Source organism: Xiphophorus hellerii, chromosome 19 (genome assembly GCF_003331165.1).
Source record: "Xiphophorus hellerii strain 12219 chromosome 19, Xiphophorus_hellerii-4.1, whole genome shotgun sequence".
NCBI lineage: Eukaryota > Metazoa > Chordata > Actinopteri > Cyprinodontiformes > Poeciliidae > Xiphophorus > Xiphophorus hellerii.
In genome coordinates, this window is record NC_045690.1 from 15,263,247 (window position 1) to 15,280,365 (window position 17,119).

At 36.9% G+C, this 17,119-nt stretch overlaps 1 protein-coding gene across 1 annotated transcript in view; it reads left to right on the top strand.

Annotated features, from left to right (window-relative positions):
• LOC116709132 (leucine-rich repeat and fibronectin type-III domain-containing protein 2) overlaps positions 1 to 17,119 on the top strand; it is a 171,989-nt gene that overhangs the window by 33,710 nt on the left and 121,160 nt on the right. Inside the window, exon 2 of the mRNA XM_032547485.1 lies at positions 12,655 to 12,779. The gene's annotated coding sequence lies outside the window, so the exon portion shown is untranslated. The remainder of the gene's footprint in view (positions 1 to 12,654; positions 12,780 to 17,119) is intronic.

Consider the following 17,119-nt stretch of genomic DNA (forward strand, 5'->3'; position numbering starts at 1 on the left):
CACGAGAAACTAGAGAAATACCAGGGCCTCAGGGAGGAACTGGAGAGGGCCTGGAAGGTGAAGACCACAGTGGTGCCTGTGGTCATCGGGGCCCTCGGGGCAGTCACCCCCAAACTGGACCAATGGCTACAACAGATCCCAGGAACAACATCAGACATCTCAGTCCAGAAATGTGCAGTCCTTGGCACAGCCAAGATACTGCGCAGAACCCTCAAGCTCCCAGGCCTCTGGTAGAGGACCCGAGCTCAGAGGATAAGAACCACCCGCGGTGGGTGAGAAGGGAATTTTTTTTTTTTTTTTATATATAGTATATACTGTATATGACTAGCAGCTCTACACCTTACACTTTTAATTCTCTACTTCTATTTATTGGTGGACATCCTATGTTTTGGAAATGAACTAACAGCCCTCCGCAGATTGTTAGGCAATTGTATTTCTAAAGTCATTGCTTATACTGTATCTTATTTGCATGACATTGCAAATAAATTTACACCTGCCTGCTCCAGAGCAATTGAGTACCAGAACTCCTGCTTTCATGGAGATGATCAGACTGCAACATTTTATTGCAAACTATGTTGAGTTAGCAGTAAATCACATTACAACCTGGTAATGAAAAGTGTGTGTTTGCTTTTTTTTTGACTCAAGCTGGATTAATAACACATAATATGTGTTTGTATCCAGCTCTGTGAATGCTCCCCCAAGTGGCAAGATAATTATTTGTCAAATTAATTAGAAAGTATGTGGTTTTCTCAGTTTCACTTTTGGTTTCAAGCAATCACATGCTGAGGTGAGTGAATTGTAAACAGCAAAGACAGCACAGTTTTAGTGACATCATAAAAGAGTCACTGCTGCGATTTCTAAGTAGCAGCTGTAAAAGATTCTGTAGCAGACATGTCTCACAACATGGCATGTGAGAGCCATGGCGCTACTGCTCCAAAATATTGTAACCTGTTGAAATAAACTTTGGTAGCCTGACTTAGCTTGAAGTGAAACTTTGCATACTGCAGTTTTAAATGTGTGAGAAGAAGCGGTAATTACCAAAGGCAGCTTGTCTTCCTATAACATTGAAACATAAGGCAGATGCATCTGTGTGACTGAGGTGTAACAACCACATTGCAGTTATGTGCTTGAACACATCAAAGTCCTTCAAGCCACCAGAAGGACAGTTGAACAAAAACACATCAACATCATCTGCAACCGCAACTGAAGCAACATTCAAAATCCACAAAAAGAAATATCAGATTGCAAAGCACTGACCTCGGCTCTGCTGCTTGAAATCCCACTGCTGCCATAAGAGGCTTTACTACAGACTAGAAGCGGGTGAATAGGGATAATTTAATGAAACATTAGACAAGAGCACTCCACAGTCCTTTTAACAAATTGGTTCTTTTCAATGCCAAGCTCGCCCCAGTTTGGTTGCCTGAAGGAAGAGCTGAGTTAAAACAGACAGAAAGTAAAATGAAGCACAGTCATTGACCTGTAGCGCTTAGGCTTTGGTAGAAACGGTGACCGTAGGCTGCAGAAATTCGTAATATGAGGCTGCTGCTGAAAAAGCCACTGGTGGATTTATAAAACCCTTCCACAGGATGGATTAACTGAAACAACAAGCTGTTTACTTGGGACCAGCAAAAGCGGAGGCACACTTTTTTCACAGCTACCTACAGATGGCCTCCTGGTAATCGGACCTTTTCAGTGCCATTGCGGTGTCAAAGATAGAAGCCCTTTTAAAGATATTGGCAGGTCTCAGGGAAACATATTTGAAGCATCACTAATTAGATTCACCCCTCATTGCCTTTCTACTCTTCTTAAGCTCAAGCTTTAAAGGAGGCCGGAATGAAGCTTTGAATTAGCTAAATGAGATTTCCAGGCACATGACTTGGATTTCACGTGGAGAGAGAGAGTCATCAACAGGCACATTGTGCCAATATGACATTATGATGATTGTTGTTTGCGCCCCCATTCAAAGGCACAGTGAAAAATATGTCTATGCATGTGTTTGTACTAAACATTTCCAGTACTGAGGGTTTAGAAAAAGGTTTAGATTAATAAGATGATTTCACTGGACACTGATTGGGGTACACCAAAATGTTCTTGGGTTCTTTTCAACTTCCAAGATTGTAAATAATATCTTGCATCCGAGTTTTCAGAGAATATTTAGCAGTTGTAATCCAGATTTCTTCTCTAACTGGCATAGCTCAAATGAACTCATGGGCTATTTACCATTTAACAAATTATTTTCCAAACTCTGGTCCTGCATGTTTTAGATGTGTCTTTGCTTCTACATAATTAAGAATAATAAATGACATTAACAGCTTGTTAATAAGTTCTGTAGAAACCTGTTAAGGGATTATTAGTCTAAGACAGTAAGTAAGTAAATAAGTAAGTCAATAAGTAAGTAAAGGTTATGTATATAGCACTTTTCACCGGTCAAAAACCGCAAAAGTACAATAGATCAAGACAATAAAGGAAAGATCAAACAGCATACACATAATATGCAGCAGAAAACTAGTTTGAAGTCAGTCTGAATAAATAAGTCTTCAGCTGCTCCTAAAAAGAATCAAAACATCACAAAGATGGAGGCAGTACTTTGCACAATCTGGGGGCCACTGCTCTAAGAGATTTAACCTCTCTACCTCTTTTGTCTTAAAGTTTGTATGCAGAACCAATAACAGCCTTTGACTATAAGATCTTAGATTGAAGTGTGGGTTTTCGAAGGTTGAAGATATAGGCTGGGACTTGACTACACAGGGCTCTAAAAGAAAAGACAAAAGAAATTCTAAAATGTAGCGGTACCCAATGTGAAGAGACTGAAACTAAAGAAATGTGCTGTCTCTTCTGTGTTGGCAAAGCCTTGCAGCAGCATTCTGAACTGACTGAAGACAGTCAAGAGCTTCCTTATTCCAACACATAAAAGGCTGTTACAGCGTTTAAGATAAGATTAAATAAAAGCATGAATAATCATCTCTACTTCAGCTTTTGACACCAGAAATCTTATCTTAGAAATATGTCTTAGCTGAATAAAATAGCTAACAGGAGTAAATATAGATATTATTGAAAGGCTGTTTCAGAAATTCATTTAAAATAGTGAAAGTCATCATACTGACTCACGACACACAGTGATATAATTCAGGTGGTTATTTCTGCTAATTTAGATGACAGCTTTATGGTAAAAAGAAAAGAAAATCTCAATTTTTTTAGAAAATCACAATATTTTGGACCTATTTTTCATAGACAAGCTTTGTTGTTCTAATGCTTTTTTATATCAGCTGAAAATGTTGGGCCATTTGGAGGTCAAATGCATACATATTAAACGGTAAATATTATCACTGGAAGTTCTTAACCCGGTCATAACATATAAACAATAATGTAACTACTAGTTTCATCAGTTTTTGTTGCTCAAAAAAGATGATTTGGAAAAGTTTTTCTTCTGCCTGAATTTGTTGCTGAGTGAATTTAGTGTTTTTATAAGATGTAACACAAAACTAACTGATATAAACTTCAAGTGTAAGGAACCAACATATTTCCCTTTTTCAGTAGATATTTTAAAAAATAAATTTACTTTGATGATATTTTGTGTTTTGATTTAACAATACTCTGTTTTTTAGCTCTAAGATGGCCTACCATAGCAACACCATTGTTTCTCATGCTGCTGTCAGTATGCCTGGATTTGGATCCCTCAATGTTTTATAATTCCAAGAAGGCTGCAAATAATGACTAAAACTGCAAAAGAAACTTTTGACACAATTTTTCCTAAACGTTTCAGTCAAAACTTTAATCCAACATTTCCTGCTGTTGGGTGAGTTAAGGTTTTTCCTCCCTGTGGATTAAAGGATTTTAGGGTTGCAACACTTTTTCATCCGAATAAAGTCACAGCTAATCCAGCTAAACTTGGATCATTCACAATGTAAACGACAGGTTGACCTCATGTTTCTGGATCCTACTGATCTGTTTCATGCGATGCGTTAGTAATGTGTTAGTGAGCTCCTCGCAGTGAGCAGGGGATTATTTTTTTTCCTACATTTGTTTGGTGTATTTGCAAAACTTACTGGAAATGCTGCGTGAGGGGATTTACCAGGTTTGCAACGCTTGCTTTTTTTGGAAGCAACGTTTTTTTTTTTTTTGTCGTGGTTGTGTGCTTTTTTAGGGTAAAGTGTAGATGCACCTGTCCTGCCAAATACACAGCCAGCAGTCAGGGAGACAAATTAAAACAATTTCTGCAGATAGTCTGCTAACAATTCTCAAGACTCAGCGAGAAACAAAGTTAAGAAGCCAATGAACTACAGCAAAGTATGGGGTTAAAGAACTAAATTCAGCTTTGTGTGGACTCAGTTAAAAGTGCAACCAACGCAGTTTTAATACAGATTCATTGAGCATCCACTGTGTTAAGTTGGCACTCACTTTCAAAACAGCAGTCATGCTGTTAAGGGCATGATTAAGAAAGAAGATAATATGAGTTAATATAAAAAAATATTTTCTAATATTTCTTTAACAGCTACAACATCATTCAGGTTTGTACAGAATCTATTTCCAAATTTATACATTCATTCTGTGGAAAGCTAGGATGGGCAACTCTGACAAGTGTTGATGTCCTGTAGTCTTATGAAGGGCTCCTGCCCCAACACCAAATTTCAGATAGTTGAATTATCAACCCAGCTTTCAGTGACGTTTTACAGAAACCTGGTAATCACACACTCAATTAAGATCAGTTGTGACCGAGAAAGATCCAAGACTCCAGCTCTTAAGGACTTACTGCAGTTTAAATACATAAAACTGCAAATTAAGGTAATAAAAAGCAGCATTAAAGTGATGTATGCATTAGTGCATCGATAATCATCATCAATAGTAGATGGTCTCGCATAATTCAACCTACATACAGTAAATTAAAAGCTGCTTATTTATACAAGTACACAAGTTCACTTTATTAGGTACAATCTTTCCACAACAGAAACAGCAAATCAGGCAATCTGACAAATGGTAACAACCTAATGCATTCTGGCATCTGTGATTTAGTTCATTCTAGATATGAAAATGGGTGAGAAAAGGCTTTTCAGTGACGTTGCTTCTTGGTGCAAGATGGATTGTTCGGAATATTTCAGAAACCAGTGATCTACTGGAATGTTCATTCACAACTCTCCTGGGCTGACAGGAAGTGGTATGAAAAAAAGGAAATTTTCAACTGATGATGGTTGTGTGGAGAGAAATGTGTTGGTGAGGTTGGAGTATAATGGGCAGGGTGGTTCCACTAATTGTGCATATAATGTTGGCCAATAAAGCTATTATAATCTTAATTACTACCAAAGTATGTAAAATATTGTCTCTGAATGCACTACATGATAAAACCTTGACGTTTGCCTATACCAGATGTAACCCCTGTCAGCTAAGAATAAGTAGGTGAGAATGCAACACAAACACGATCTCATCAAAACATTGTCTGTTTTGATGAGTAGTGTTATTAACATTTTAGGTTGCTGTTGACAGTGTGATGATGTGGGGGATATTTTCTTGACTTAGTCAGGTTCACTCTTGTACCAATTGACTACTGCTACCCATCTTCTCATGGCTACTTCCAGCAGGATAGTTCTCCATGTTGCAAAGCTGAAAATAATCTCAAATAGGTTTCCTGAACATAAAAATGAGGTAATGTTCTCCAATGGCCTAAGGAGTCACCAGAGCTAAATCAATTAGGGCCTCTTTGGGATGTGGTGGAACAGGAGAGTCATCATTGATGTGGAGCCAACAAGTCTGCTGCAACTGTTCAATATTGTCGTTGTCAATATTGATCAAAGCCTCTAAGGAACATTTATGATACCTTGTGGTATAAATGCCTCATAAAATTAGTGCTGTGTAGCAAGGCGTAAGTAATCAAAAAAGGACAGAGAATATATTTTTAAGTGTAACTGATTGTTAGCTAAATTAATTGACATGGAACATGTTTTTGTTTAGACCCAGCAGCTTGACTTAGGCATTTTTTTGGTTGCTTTGACAATTTTGCACAGTGTTCATCAAGTTTGATACTCCGCTGTTTTAATGGAAATGGCTTTTGACAAGATACTGAACCATTAAATGTTAGAAATGTCCCACACAGTTTGATCATTGCTTAAAAAATTTTAAGACTAGTACTAATATAAATTATTTCTGCTATAACTAAAGTTGCATAATACAATAAATCTCAGCTGGTGAAATTTCACCGCCAGATAATTCTTCTTGAACACAATCATTGGTAGGCCCTTTTATTTTAGGATCCATGTTCAATTTTGCATACCAGCAATATTTGGCCACATGGATGGGTTTTCACTGCAGGTTCACTCTTGGCATAGATTCTAGTGATCAGAATGCAAAAGTTCACAGAATTGTAGGGATCTCAGAAAAATAAGAGTGAGAAAAATGTGGGTTAATCACGTTATGTTTTTCTAATAAATCATGCAGCCCCAGTTATTATAACAAGATGAGTGCACCATCCCAAGCTCGCTCTGAAATGTAAAATTCTGAGTAGTTTCATGTCTGAAATCTGAAATATCTTCCAAATGTGTCACTTAACTGTCAGTGTGTTATAAGTGGAGGAAGAACAAGTGCCTCTTCTATAATGTTAGTAGAAGATAACAAACGCATTGATTGTAGCCCATGTGTCATTCTATTGTTGTTGTTCATGTTGTTTTAACAGCACTTATTTAATCATAGGGCTGCATTATCACACCCTTGTATATTTATGTCTTGTTTACACTTACTGATTGCGTGGTATACAAAATGCTAATTGTGGGAAGTAGTCTTGCGTACCGTTTAATCACTGCTCTGGCTGATAATTAGGAGCAAAAAGAAAAAAAGAAAAAAAGAATAGAGCCAACTCAGACAAAATGCTGCCAATGACAGAGACTACATGTTTTGGCTTTGTTTGTGTGTCTGCCCGTCTGTGTAGGGGAACCGATTCTTCGACCTCTGCATTTGATTTAACCAGAGGACCTGTTTTCTCTTCATTACTCTCTTGCTGTTTTTCCGGTGTGACACTGGGAGGTTAAGAGTTGTCTGTGGATGCTTATTTTGTGTCACTTTGTTGCTGGAGTTGATCAGATAAGAAGACGGTAAACAAGTTGCGTTCAACCGCTATAACATGCTCATACTTTAGACTTATGTTTACCAGTGGAAGATCAATGTTTTGCAGTGTCAGAGGTTTGACCCACACTTTGCTACTGCCATATAAATAAATTCTTATTCTAAATTGCCTATAGAAGCATCCGTTCTCTGCTCTGATATGTGGAAATGCGTGCAGTTCTGAGATATGCTCTGTACTCGCCGTCACCATGTTTCTGTATGAGTCCACAGGCTTTTTGTCAGGTAATGCTGATGAGCAGAACATGGAAATCACATTAAACCCTACATGAATCATCATCCATGTGCTCAAGAGGCTTGGTAGGGGAGCATTAAAACCTCCTCATGGCAGCATAACTTTGATCAAGAGCGTCCGGCAACGCAGTAAAACCATAAGCTGCTGTATGTGCCATGCTCAGATGGGTCAGGGACAAGTTGTCTGAGTTTTACCAAGCATTTCAAAGCACCAGCTATTCATAAATGTTTCATCCTGTGTTAAGTCAGTGTTTACAATCTGTGCAGAGGAGCATTTTGACGTCAGTAGATTGTGAGAAGTGAGGCTGAGATGAGCTTTTTTACACCTGAGGGTTTTGCGTCAGTATATCACAGTCACAGTGTGGTTCATTTGACTGGCTTGGATTTTTATTTTCATGAGAGTGAATGAACACAATGTCTTTTGAGACTCTAATATGAAATCTTTATTGCTTCATCTTTAATATTTTATGACTTTATAGTCTTCACCTAAAGTAGACGGCTGCTACAGCTCCCTATCTGGAAGAGAAATGTTTCCCCTGAGTGTCCCTTCTGCTGTAAATGAACTAAATTGTTGTAAATGTAAATTAATTTTATGTCCTCACATTTGTCAGGCTGAAAAGGGGGCTGACAGGTGCCATAAGAAGCTTAACAGCAAGGTAAATCTGCTCAGTAACAAAGCTTAGCTAGCCTGGGTGCTATTGTAAATGTTTAATCCACTCGCCTACGTGCTTACATATTTGGTATACAGAGAGTGTTAGACATGCTCGAACCAGAGAGTGCCAAACTGATAATGTGTTATGGAGAGGCTGTCGTCCCAAAATATTTTAAATTTAATTTAATTTAAAAAACTTAAAATAATTCAATATTTACTCAGAATTTTTTGTGAATGAATACTCAAAGTACACTTTAAAGGAGTTGCTGCTGACATTTATTTTTCCTTTTCTGCCACACTTAAATATTTTAAATCACCAAATGTCAACATCAGACTGAGCACTCTTAGTAAAAACAAAAAGCAATTTTCAAATGATGTTTCCACTCATTAAGGGGATAAAGCTGGTCAAACAATCCTGGCCTTATATGTAAAAAAACCCCCCAAAAAACGTAATTAACTTCCCTTGTTAAATACCAAAATTACATATTTTTTGGAAAGTTGAGTTCATTTTCACTTGTCACACCCAGGTCTCATTACTGCCTGACTTGCAGAAAGAAATAACCTGAACTGGGTGCTAAAAGACCTCCAAAGGAAACACATTATGCTCTAAATCTACAGTGTCAGTCTGGAAAGTGGTTACACAGGCCTTTCAAAAGCTTTGGTTCTTCTGCAAGTCACAGTGAGAACAATAATTCACAAATAGATAAAAGAAAAAGCACTTCCAATTTTTTTAAAGTGTGACCCATGTACAAAAAATTTCCCAAGAGTGCATCAACAACTCATCTAGAACAGCATCTTAAGCTCTGCAGGCCTCACTTTCCACAGTCAAGGTGTCCCCAAATCAGCAGGAAGGCAAAAAGGTATCCGTCAAAACCACTGCTGAACCAGAGCTACCCCAATATTTATATTATTAGGCGCTGGGGTTGCATTTTATCAAAATAGCTGATCTTCAAAATGGGTTGATAAGCTGAAATATTTCTGTACTACACATTAACAGAAAACAGAACAAACCTGTATGGGGGCAAATACGCTTGGTAGCTCAGCAGCAATGTTTTGTTCTAATTATTATTATTTTTTTATTAATTCAAGAGTAATGGCTTTATATGACAATTTGTGTGGCCAATAAATGAAATTATGGACAATTTGATTTTCAAGTCTATTAATTTCAGGAACCAATAGTGAATTAACTAAATTTTGATTATGTACACCCAGGGTACCTGTCTATGAAACTTTTTTCATGCCTGACTGAGAATTGTCAGACAAAAGCTATCAGGTGCTGGCGACGGTGCTAAAGAGGTCAACAACTGGCCAAAGTGGACCAGAGAAAGAGGACTCTACACTTTTCAGCAACCCTTGTAAAGATTTGTAAAAACCTGTAAGATGTATCACTGAACTTATAAAGTGACATTTCTAGTTTAGTACATGAGTACAACTCAATATCACTATTTCCAGCTGGAATTACAAATGTCATTTGCTATTGTTGGCAAACAATAGTCTTGGTAATATGATCAGTTGCTGATGATAAATCCTCTTAAAACAGTTTCTAACTCCAGTTTACAGTGGTGTTGATAAATACAGGGCTCTGACAATTATGATCAGCACTGTGTACAGCATTCACAAAATCCTCTTATTAATATGGCATATTTCTGCAGGAGACTAATGCAGTTTTTGCATGATGCTGCACTAAAATTTAAATATGGCAGCTTTTAATGACAGGTAATCCTGTAATGGTTCTCCGTCTGTGTAAATCTGGTCAAATCTGGTCTTTTATGCATATTTTTATACATTTAATTTTTATTTGTTTAATCCAACTTTAAAGAGTTTGTTTTTCTATATAGTAATATAACTAATAACCTTTTGGACTAGGCTGTAGGTAGTATTTCACTGAGAGTTGGTGTCAACCTGCCAGAGTCTGAGGACAACTTTCTTTTGCTAATGGAGCTGCAGAGCAATCTACTGAAGCAAACACAGAAAGGTGACTCAAATAAGGCAACAGAGAGACAGGCACTTGAGTAGAAAATATACGACAGAGCAGGGGGTGGACTCAAGCTGATGTGTTTGTTTTCAATTGCAGGTTTCCAGTAGAAATGTAGGCAAACACATTTTAAGACTCCAATGCAAAAGAACATACAGGCAGTCACCTTGCATATAATTCTGAGCAGATACGGCACACTGTCACATGTTGTCTTTTTATTTTGTTGCATTTTTTTTAGAACCTGAGATTTGAAAAGGCCGCAGGTTGGTATATGAAGTAATAAAGGAAACTGGTGAATCATGCAGAATAATGACGTCTTTACCCATTTGACAAACAATATCAAGGTCTCTATTCCGCTTTTGAAATTATTCCTGTAAACATTCAGTAATGACATCAAGTAGTTTTTGCAGGTGGAAGACTGAAACAGCTGTCAAAGACAGAAGTAAGGCTGTTATTTTCTTTTTTTTAAAATTATCCACTGCAAAGTGGATAGTTTAAAATGATCCACTTTGCAGAGCTTTTTGGCATGATTCATTACAGGACAAATAAATGCTGACTTGTGTTAATTGGCGATGCATTGGAACATAAACCACCCCTCGTTAACCTTTCATCGTGTGTGTGTGCAGTGAAAGCTCAAGGCAGCAGGAAAGCGAAGCGCGTCAAGGGCTTTCCTTTTTAATTAGCAACAATTTGATAGTGTTGGATTAAAATCATTTGGAGGGTATCATGTTAAGTGTAAATTTATGGGTCAAGAGTAGACGATAGGCTCAATTTAATGCTGAGTTATATATATATAAAAAAAACACTTGATTTGACAGAGAATTTGGAATTGAAACTACAGCCAAAAGAGGCTCTTTCAGGTTAAATAATTAGGTTTCTGTTTGAAAAATTAGGCTGAAAGGAATCCTAAAAATGAAACATAACTCTTATTTTATCTGTAATATTTCACCGAATAGGTGAGGATTTGTGGATTATTGTGTTAGAAACTAAATGTTACACAGAATAAAAGAAGAACAAGATTTGAGATGAATGACTTGCACGTATTTACAAATGGCTGACAAGAAATTAAAGATTTCTTATCAGCAAATTAAAAGCAAATACTCCGAAACAAGACTCGGAAAACTCAGCTTTAAAAAGAAAAAAAAATATGCCACACCGTTGGAATCTATAGAATTTGCAGATGTACTCTATTGGGGGAATGATGAATACGCGCTCATCTGACATAATATTATGACCACTGACAAGTTAAGTGATAAACACTGTTTACCCGACTTTGCAAATTGTTAGGTGGGACATTGTAGGCATAAAATCTATATTTTATTGGTTTTCTGATATTGACTTTGCCTACAAGTCAACATCCAAATAAACGTTGGGCTGTACTGGACAAACAAGTCCAATTCATAGAGGTCCCACCTTGGAACCTGTTGGACTTTAAGAATCTGCTACTAACATCTTCAGCAGTGTCGTGGATTCCATGTCTCAAAGGGTCCAGTCTGTTTTGTCAGGCATATTAGGCTTAATGTTACATCTGATCAGTGTATATTAAAGCTGATACTTTTAGAAAATGCTTTACATATCAGCATATTTTCAATACCAGCTTTCATTGTGTAATGTTTTTTTTTTTCCTCAATTGGAAGAAATGAGATTTCAATGAAGAGGCGATCAAAAAATATCACCTGTAAGACCTAACTTTAGCAAAGTAAAGCCAAGGAGATGGGTAGAAATCAATAAAGGCATGTGTCATAAATTATTAATATCCTTGAGAATATGTATGGATGGCAGTGTCATGCTGTAATTGGCACGGCACTTAGCTCAAACTGAGTCCGGCTTCGTGTTGAGTGATGTAAGCTGTCGGCACCTGCCTAGAAAAATGCTAAAGCTATTTACAAGAGCAGAGTGATAAATGTGTGACTTCAGTTTAAGTTGACCCAAGTCTGGTTGATGGGGCACCGCTGAGGGAAACAATAGGTTCACTGGTGGAAGAGGTTTTAATGCATATAAACCCAGTTAACCTTTAACTGGTGGTATAAGAACAAAACAGTAAAATGAGAAATTTATGTAAGCTCCTATACAAGGCCCAAATTCAAGGCATTCATTTATGAAGTCAAATTTATTTTAAATCACGTTTGATACAGCATTTTTATAACTGAAGGCGACATAGTTTCTTGCTAGTGCCATAAAATGGCTCGATGTGCCTGGAAAATACATAATACTGGCCTTTTAATTCAATTACAAGAGAATTTTGGTTTAGTCGGTCTATCATGTCACAAGAAATAACTTTTTTCTCTTTGTTGATGCTGAAATATGAATTTGGATTATGTGAAGGTCATTTGAGTCCAAATCTTAAAATTTTAACAGATGCAAAACAAAGATTGATGTGTTTTCGAGTTGGATAGACACCCGGTATCAAAGGTTTATGATTTACATTTCCTGGAAGTTCAGGCCTTTGCGATTTGAGAAAGATTGCAGAAACACATTCAAAACAAGCATTTATAGCAAAAAAAAAAAAAAAAAAAAATCTGCAAATACTGCCTGAGGTAAACATATATCCACTATTTGAACTGCAGAGATTTGCAAGGCTAAAAGAAGATTTCCTATTCTTTCTTTCTAAATAAAAAGATAAGGCGTCACAAAAATGTCAGAGTAGTGCCATTTCTCATCCCCTGTGTCCTCCGTTGTCTTCCTGCAGGTAAAAGATTGAACGGATGAGGCGGAGGACGTCTTCCCCGGCACAAACGCACACAAATATTGTAGCATTCATCTGCGGGGGGAGGAGAACCTGCGACTCACTGTTGCCCAAAGGAGAAATTCAAGGTCAGTGAACAAAGTTTGTCTTTGTTTAAACAGACTGGGAAGGCTTCCCTCTTCCTGCTGGTTGTTTGTGTAAAGAATTAGGATGATAATATCTCAGTAGCAGCCCCCATCACGTACAAGGAGAATACGTTTCTTGTATTTACCTCTCAAACTTTATCTCTGCTCTTTTTCTCTATTTATCTTTTGCTCATTTCTTCCTTCTTTTCTTTATATTTTCTAATCTATGTTTTATTCCATATTGTCCGTCTTGCTACCACTCTTTTTTTCTAACCTTAACTCCGGTTAAAGACAATAATAAAGCCTAAAATCTGCATCATGTGAAACTTTGTGAACATTAGATATACAAATAAGACCAGATCAGAAGAACTTAGGTAAAGTTCGAGCTTTACTTAAGGCTATTTTAGAAACTCCGAAAACAGATTTAATTTGTTCAAAATGGCAACTTGGATCTCGAAAATGTGCATGTGAAAACATTTCCCTATTAAAAATATGCTAAATTAAAATACTTTGTGCCAACATGCCAAAGAAGTCCAGTTAAAGGCTGGCTCATTAAAAAGGCTTATAACCATAAAAACAAACATTTTAATGATTCAGATTTGCAGTCTTAGCATCATAAAACCAAATTAATTACTGTGTTTCAGTAGATGCATTCAGATATGCACATTTTAGGCCACAGGGTCAACATGCAGAACCTAGAACATTTTAAATAAAATGTATGTCTCTTGAAAATTTGTATAATACCAGGTCTGTGGATTTGTCTAAATTAATTTTGAGCTAATTCATGTCCCCCACAAAAAACTCTTCAATACAGTCCTTGGTTTTTCAGTATTTACATACATCCTGGACTATGATATTAGTACATAATTTTATTGGTTCTATTGTTATCTACTTTTTCATATTTTTACAGTTTTTACTTAGTAAATATGACTAATTTGAGTTTCATCATCATTTTATTCTTTCTTACTTCTAGTTTGCTGATTAAAGTCTTTAACTTTAAGGTTGATTTATTTCTCTTGATAAAAAAAAAGCCCAATTTATAGACTAGTCAAATAAAGACTATATTATACGACAGTGGTGAGATTTTTTAACCAGTAAACCTTCAGAGCATTTTCTTGTTTCATAGAAATATCGTTAAATTCTTGTATTATTGTGCTAAACTCCATGTCATGTGGCATTCCTTTGGTGATCTACAGTAGATGTATCACTACAGCACTAGTAAGCTAGGGTGTGTTTGGTTGTACAGATGCCTGTAAAAGCTAACTTGTGTGTAAGTTATGCAGTGCAAGACAAGTGCTGTGATGTCAATTTCAGCTGGTGTCGATGAAGTTGAAAATAGCCAGCAGTGAGCTTGGAAAGCTTTCTTTTTACTTCTCTGATTGAAGCCTTCTGCTTCTGTTTTTCGCTGTTTTTATTTTCCCAGTCCTGTGTGGCCTCTTTGTCCTCCTTCTTCATTTGAGTGTGTTTTCCATTCTTTTTCAACCTCCCTGCATTTTCTCCTTCCTTCACTTCTCTTCTCCACTCTCACTTTCTTCTCCTGTCCTTCCTACTGTTCTCCATTTCCCTCCTTAGCATTGTCTTTATCCAAAAAATAAAAATCACTTATCAACTGTCCAAAACAAACACTTTATTGTCAAAGGATTTGTTTCCCTGTGAAGTCCACACTCTGAGAAGAATTTGGATTTTAATTGCTTCCCTATAGATCTGTGTCTCGTTGAAAAACTGGGCTAATTGCATTAGTAGATTAAATGCTGCCAGCTTGTGTTACTGCAGCGAGCATGCTGGAGTGCTGCATGTGTTTTAGTCAATGGAAAAATAATAAAGGTGATAGCCAGGATGTCTGTCTGGTTTATGTGACATGCTTTTCAAAAAGCTTTTAAGGTGTCAGTCATGACAGGATGTCTTCCTTCACTCGTCAACACTGCAGGTTCATCACATTGGACAAAGTCGCTTTGACGTGGTTAATGAAAACACTTCCTACAGGGGCAAAAATCCATTTAATGTTTTTTTGGGGGGGTGTGGGGGACAATAAACAGAAAAAATTCAGATGAATTCTTTCTCATGAAAAACAAAATCTCCCCTTTCTTTTCTGATCTCTTGTGACTTGCCTTGTACGATTGAACCCTCAGCTTGTTAAATAATGTTTTTAAAAAGTAATAGTAGGAGTTATAGCAGCATTCTCTATTAGTCTATATTCTTCCTGAAAACAGATTTTATTTTTATGTTCAATCAGCAATGTCAACAATGGTATTATAAACCTTTATGATCACATCTAACATAATTTATTTGCACCTTGGTCTGATTTCCACTATAGTCCATCAAAGTATAGCTTTACAAGTAGCTGAAGCTGAAATTAAGTTTCAAAATTGTAAAGAAAATACCTTCAAGAACAATCCAACATCAAACTACTCTAGACAATATAAAATGTCTCCCTTCCATCAATTTATCTACTGCGTGTTATCGGTCTCTGAAAAAATACAATATCTGTCAACCAAACTGAAACATTTCCACCTCATAGTAGATAACCATGTCTTATAGTACACGCCAAAATAATAGAATTATTTTTTTATAACATTGAGAGTGATAGAGCATTTCTTTAAGCATTTAATTCCTTTTTAGTTGACATTATCAAAATGCCTCCATAAAACTGTGGATTTGCCCAAAGAAGCAGAGCAATGTTCAAGTTCTTAAACAATCAAAGCTGAACATTTTTTGACATCAAAATCAGATATCTGTCAAACTGAATAACTAAGTCATGTGATATCAGCCTACAAGAAAATAATCAAAACTCTAACCTCAAACTCAAATTTAAATGCTATATCACACATTTGAGCTTGTTAAGCATCACAAGCTAGGCTATTAGCTTAAGCAGAAAGTTGATAGAAAAAAAAAAGAAGTTGATTTTGGACAAAGCAGGAGGAATGTCATTTCCATGTTACAACCTTGTGCATGTTGAGCATGTGCTGTGATGAACGACTTACATATTCGAGTGGTTTCCTCAGTGAGTGAGGTTGTTGCTGCTCACTGAGAAAGAGCTGCAGACTAGTAGCTGCCATGTAAGGAGAGTAGTGAGAGAGGCCACCAGGTTACCTATGATTGCACTGAAGAAGTTACAAGTTCAGCAGCTGAGATGGAAAAAACTATGGATACAAGAACAAGTATTGCAAAGGTTTTTCACCAGTTTCACCAGTCAAGGGTGAGAGTCAATGACACACCATTCCCACTGTGAAGCATGGTGGTGACAGCACCATTGAATGGGGGTGCTTCTAGGCAATGGAAGGCTCGTAAAGATGGAAGGCAAAATGGATCCAGGAAACTACAGAAAAATCCAGAAGGACAATTTGTTTCCATCTGCAAGAGAACTACAGTTTCAGAGAACATTTGTTTTCCAGAATGGCACAGTCAAAGCCCAGACCCTAAGCCAATAGAGCTTTTGTGGGTGGACTCAAAAGGGCTGTTCACATCTGATCCCCATGCAACCTAACAGAGTTGGAACATTTTGCAAGGCAGAATTGATTGTCAATTTTTTTTTGACAAAAAAAGTAAACTTTTGTTGATCAAGGTTGATTTTTAGAAGCAACAAAAAGGGTAAAACATCCAAGGGGAATACTTTTCATAGTCTCTCTTCTTCTCTTTTTTTTGTCTCTCTTCTTACTTCTCATAAATGTTTTGTAATTGTTTTATTTTTTTCCTTTTCATTCATTCTCCCTCCCTCCTTGTTTTTTTGTTCCTTATTTCATCCCTCTCCTTGCCCCTTAGTTCCATCTCACTGCTCTCCCTGCAATGTTGCTTACTTTATAGGAAACTCTCATGGACATCATGGTATCTGAAGATGAGGTGAGGGCCCCTGCTGTTCGTTTTAGGCCCTGTACATTGTAGAATATTCCACCAAACAGTGTTGATAGTGGAAGGTAATACCAACAGCTTTAAAGGATGGATATTCCATTGTACAGGGTCAGCAAAAGACAGGTTGGATACAAATTGTGCTTCCGGGACTTCTATCTATTTTACTTTATTTATGAGACTCACAAATTATTTAATTGGTGAGTCTTTCATGTTTTTTGGTTTTGTTTAGTTTATGTTTAGTTTTGCTTTGTGAATTGCACTTAGATTACAGTAATTCTGGTCATCTCAGCATTTCTGAGTAAACAAATGGAAAATTTAAGATACACATTCCCCAGCGGTGGTCATCCATTGGGCTAGTCCACCGCTTGTCGTCAGAACTTCTTTTCTTCTTAGAAGTTTTGGTCCATATAGACGTCATTGTGCAGTTACAACAGATTAGTCTGCTGCAAACCCAGGATGTGAATTTCCTGTTTCACCTTTCTCCAAAGATCCTCTTT